The sequence below is a fragment of the Papaver somniferum genome, chromosome 1 (assembly GCF_003573695.1).
Source record: "Papaver somniferum cultivar HN1 chromosome 1, ASM357369v1, whole genome shotgun sequence".
Lineage (NCBI taxonomy): Eukaryota > Viridiplantae > Streptophyta > Magnoliopsida > Ranunculales > Papaveraceae > Papaver > Papaver somniferum.
This window is the reverse complement of record NC_039358.1, coordinates 110,486,779-110,492,422: the sequence shown is the minus strand read 5'-3', so window position 1 is coordinate 110,492,422 and position 5,644 is coordinate 110,486,779. Positions and strand designations below refer to the sequence as shown.

At 36.3% G+C, this 5,644-nt stretch overlaps 1 long non-coding RNA gene across 1 annotated transcript; it reads left to right on the top strand.

The window, feature by feature from the left end:
• The first annotated feature begins 747 nt into the window (after positions 1-747).
• On the top strand, positions 748-2,289 carry LOC113331875. The gene is made up of 3 exons (XR_003351230.1): positions 748-963; positions 1,194-1,278; positions 1,956-2,289. It is a non-coding gene; the product is annotated as an uncharacterized LOC113331875 (long non-coding RNA).
• The last annotated feature ends 3,355 nt before the right edge of the window (positions 2,290-5,644 follow it).

The window sequence follows — 5,644 nt, the reverse complement described above, 5'->3', positions numbered from 1 at the left end:
ATCAGTCCGCGAACTGTCGGAAGTTCTTGTACCGAGAATTTCTGCTGGGATTCCAAATTCTTTTGTGAAGTTCAAGTCCGCGAACTGGCGGAAGTCTCTTTGCCGAGATTTTCTGCTGAGTTTGGAAAACTCTGCCGGTTGTCTTAAGTCCGCGAACTTGTTTGTGAGATTAAGCGGTTATGATCTAAAGATGTGCTCTGAACATGAAACTTAAATTACTAAGGAATGCTTTATGCAAACTGTGGCTATAAAGTTCATGAGACGATTCATCGAATCGAATTATCTTTGTTTAAATTGTGTCTTGTGTAGTTACATAAGATCTCATAGCAATTGAACAACTCTCTAACTAGTTCATTTGAGTCAATTGAACTAGTTATGGTGAAGAAGAACTAGGTTAATATGAAATGCTCATATGGTTAACCTTTTGGGTTACTGTGTTGAACCAACATACACGTACACGTTTGGGCACGGTTTTCACAAACCCAGTAAACGTCTACCCAAGTGTGTGTGACAAGCTAAGTTTTCGATCTAACGGTTGAGAATAAGGGTGCACAGGAACCGAGCCGGACCGACGGACCGTCCCGGAACCGGTGGAACCGTACCTGGTTTTGTACCGAACCGAGGAACGGGGTACAGGTACCGGTCCTAAAAATAGGAACCGAGGCTAGGGAGGTACAGGTACACGGCCCTGGCCTAGTCCCATGCCGAACCGTACCGTCTGTACCGATTAGTTGTAGACGTCAGATTTAGGGGATGATAGATCAATAATAACCGTTGGATTAAGTGGTGGTATATAAGCAAACATTATAGGGCTAGGGTTTCTATTCTAAATTTCGTTTCTTTTTTCTTTCCGTCTCTCCTCTGTCTCTGAGAAGGAGAATAAGTGAAGAACTCTGTTGGAACTTGGATTACTCCTCTGTCTCGTTGATTGATATGAGTTTATGTCTCAGTTCTTACTAAGAGGTAATCAGATGTTGCGGATTTTGATTTATTTTTTTTTCAATTTAGGTTAACGTTTCTTCTAATCTGCATCTTCTTATCTGTGTGCCTCTCTTTCATTATAATCATGTTTTCGTTGATGATTCGTGAAAAATCAAGACAAAGCTTCGATGTGTAATCATTACTTTTGTGAAGTTTTGAATCTTTTGATCTTGAAAGCTATGTCTGATTATATTAGGGTTTCACTTTCACAGGGTAAGACAAAGGGAAAAGAAAGGAACTGAACTGGATTAAGTATCAATCAGATTATCTAAGGGAGTGGAGAAAGAGAAGGAAAAGGTTAGAGATTTGTTGTTGTTTTGGATTATGTTGTTCCTAATTCACTGTCTAGTGTCTAGTGCTAATCTTTGAATGGTAATGGTGCTGTTTTAGTAATTTGAGTACTTCTTTTTCTTTTTGTTAATGAAATTAGGGTGTTAGTAATTGTTCTGATTTCTAATTTACATGATTGCTAGAAGTAGGTATATAATTAGTTAGTTACTCAATCTTTTTGGTGTTGTCAAAGTGCATTTACTTGCAGTGATGCTCCAATTCTGTGGTTTTGTAACTTTTGTTTATAAAGTTAATATGGGTTAGGTGTTCCTACTAGTTACAATTAGCAATCTGGGATTACGATTTGGTTCATTATACTGCTGTTAGACTTTGTTGATGATGCTATATAAGTACCAAGTAGTTAACTGCAATTACATGTTAGAGCAGGACAAGAATGACAAGTAGTTAGTTCTTATGTTTCATGAATCTTCTTATGTTTCATCACCTCCATGTTTGTCTAAATAAAATGGATTTTATTGGAATGAAGAGTCAATAGGTACTGAGAAGTTATCTGACTTGATCAAGTGTATGATTAGGTGCTGAAGTGCATATTTAAGTTCTTGGAGTGGAGTGGGTTTTCTGAATTGGGTTTATTAAATGTTGTTGAAATCTAATTTATTTGTTTTTCTTGTGCTTTTTATTAGGTGCTGAAGTGCAGATTTAAGTTCTTGGAGTTCACTAATTCAGTAATTCTAGAGGGTTGCTGATACTGCACATTCAAGGTTTGTCATTTGGTATTTGTGCATTCAAGGGATATGTAAATGTGAATGTGTGGTGGCTGAATTACAAGATTCAAGTTGCTAATTAGGTTCCCTTCGTGGATAGGAATTTATCTATGAGATTAGGATAGAGCTGGTAACACTTGTTGATATTCTAGAAATGGTCTATGTTGTCCATATGTAATTTATCTATGAGATTAGGATAGAGTCTTAAGTCCTTGTAGAAGCTCTTTATCTACAAGGACAGTTGAGCATTGCTTTGCACACAAAGCTGGCTAAGGAAGCCAATACAACTTGATCTTCTATCTGATTACATACCAGATGATGATGTTGAAGTTGAAGAAGGTAACATATTACATTATTACTTGTGTTTGGAAGTAATAGATATAGTCTAATAGTTACTAACTGCTATTATTTGTTTTTGCAGCGTTACTTGGTCCTATCAACAATGATGACACCACAAGTGCTGTTGACATGGATTAGAAGATCAAGATTCAAGATTACAGAAGCACTAGCTGCACTGCTGAATGGTACCGGAACTGTGCCGGAACCGCACCGGAACCGAGGTACACGGTGCCGGTACCGGTCCAAAATCTTCGTCCCGATCCTAGGGAGGTACAGGTACTCGGCCTCGGCAAGAACCGAGCCGAACCGTACCGTGTGCACCCTTAGTTGAGAAATATTAGCTTGAATCTAAATCAGGTTTTCATCTAACGGCGAATATGGATTGCTTTGTAACTAAGGCAAAACCCTGATTTGAAGGCTATATAAAGGAGACATATAGAATTGTGCAAAACTAATCCCCACACGTTTGTGTGATACTAGTGCGCTCTCTAGAGTTGATTCTCCTTTAACCTTTGGTTTTCTTCTCTAAAACCAGGTTAACGACTTAAAGACTTCATTTGGATTGTGAAGCCAGACCGATACTACTTTTATCGTAGTTGTGTGATCTGATCTTGCATCTTCTACCGTACGAGTACAATCTATTGATAGGCTTGATATCGTGAGAGTTCTCCGATAGGCAAGATAAAGAAGTCACAAACATCTTCGTCTCACTGTTTGTGATTCCTTGACAAACCGCTTGTGTAGTCAAGAAGGATTGTTCAGAGGTGATTGATTAATCTAGGCTGTTCTTCGGGAATATAAGACCGGATTATCAATTGGTTCTTGTTCACCTTGATTTATATCTTAAGACGGAACAAAACCTAGGGTTTTTCTGTGGTAGACAGATTTATCCTTTGATAGACTTTTCTGTGTGGGACAAATTTGTTTATTATGAAGTCTGCGATTTTGGGGTTGCAACAATTCTTAGTTGTGGGTGAGATCAGCTAAGGGAATCAAGTGCGCAGTATCCTGCTGGGATCAGAGGCGTAGAAGTACAACTGTACCTTGAATCGGTGGGAGACTGATTGGGGTTCAACTATAGTCCAGTCTGAAGTTAGCTTGAAGTAGGCTAGTGTCTGTAGCGTCTTAATACAGTGTATATTCAATCTGGACTAGGTCCCGGGGTTTTTCTGCATTTGCGGTTTCCTCGTTAACAAAACTTCTGGTGTCTGTGTTATTTATTTTCCACATTATATTTTATATAATTGAAATAATACAAGAAGTGTGTTAAGATCATCAATTGGAAATCCAACCTTTGGTTGTTGATTGATATTGATTGATCCTTGGATATTGGTCTTTGGTACCGTCCAAGTTATTCCTTGTGTTTGATTAAAGACTCGCTATTGTTTTAGCTTGAGTAAATCAAAACAAGTGAGATATATTGACTCCTTGAGATACTTTAATCTAGATTGAGTCTGACTGTCTAGTTGATTCTCTATCAAAGTATTTCGGAGTTAGTCCATACAGTTTGCTAAGCGAAATATTAGGTGGTGTTGTTAGACCCCCGCTTTTTCATAAGTGATCAATAGTTCTTGAGGATTTTTTTTTTGTAAAACTTCATTTTTCTCTTCCCTAATGATTGTTGATTTGTTGTCCATCAATTATTGTCTGGTACTCTTTTATTTGAGCAAAGATATTTTGTCATATGTTTAGAAATTGTCTTTCATTTTTTATCAAAACCCTTTTCTAAAATAGGCTTCATTGACCGCTTGTTTTTTTTTGAACCTGGTTCATAACCATGAGCGTACGTGCTCCCGACACCTTACCGATGTATACGAGTAACCCTAGGGTTTCCCTATGAAAATCTTTTATATATATCATAAACTTCTTTCTCTGATATATACTCGTTCCGTAACGTCAAAGATTTCTCATGTGAGATTATGGTGTGCACAATGGATGGATGCAAAAAGGAAGACAAGGCTGAAGGAGGCAATGTTATCGAGTTTCACGAAAAACCTCTCTCCATAACCTGCTTTCATGCAGTCGATCATGAAAACAATCTTCCATTTCAGGTTTCATCTCAATTGGTTGTAAATCTTCTTAGAGATTTTGAGGTTGTACGTGGACAACTTGAAATTGCAACAAAAAATCTCGTTTTTCTGAAATCTGAACTGAAGAAGGCAACTGATGAACTTGCCTGTGTCCCTCCTTGGTTGCTGATTATGTATAAAAGTTTTATTTTGTCTAGGAAACTTGTTATGAGAATTTATTCTTGTGTTTTAAGAAGGATAACTAGGTTTTGGAATAACAATTATTATGAGTACACATAGCTATTGCCAACGATTTTCATCTTGCAATGTTTTTATATTTATTTATTTAAATTCTAAAGGTTATTTGGAAGATGATTTTGTAGTATTAATCTTTATTGGTTTTATATATTGCAAAAATAATTTTACGGGATATGTGTGTTTTCGTCTGTGAACTATGATTGTTCCATATATGTCAAAAGTTAAGTCTATTATATGTCTTTGTGCAAATATTGATGGAAAATAGAATGAACTTTTGACAACAAATATTAAGTCTATGGTATCATTATGAAAATATTGATGAAAATAGAATGAATCTTTGTATATTTCGCATTATTGATCTTTCCCTGATCCACTTCTATGTCAAAGTACTGTGCGGCTCCGTAAGTTCTTTTCTGTTGAACATTTCCGATTAAATTAATCATGGGTTCTCTTGTGGTTATTTTAATTGAGTTTTATGGATACAAATTCATGTTTCATGTAATTTGTTAATGTTCAAAGAAATATTTATTTTCTTGTAAAAGTAAGGTCGCACTTGTTGTTCTTTCGGGAATGACATTTTATGGGAGAAAGTTCTTAATTGAACTTGTGCTTAATTGCCAAATCTTTGTGGGGAGTGCGGCTGTGGAATATTTTAGGAGTTATCTTGTATCTTTATAAACTCCTTGATGAATACACTAAGTTTCGACTATGTGAAATCATCGAAACAAAGTTGATATGTTTTCTTTTAGTCATGAAGTATCTCTATGAGAATTCCATTATGATCCCGCTAGTTTTCGTACATTTGCCAATTTATATATATTGACAAAAAGGGGCAGAATTATTGTGTAGTTCAGACTACAAATACATATAGTTTACGGATCATTATGTAAGGGGGAGTGATTTTCATTGTGAGATGAAGTATTGATTAAGGGGGAGTGATACATATCTTGATTAATTAGGAAATGTAAAAACTCGCTGGATTGGGGTATAGGTAATAAAACA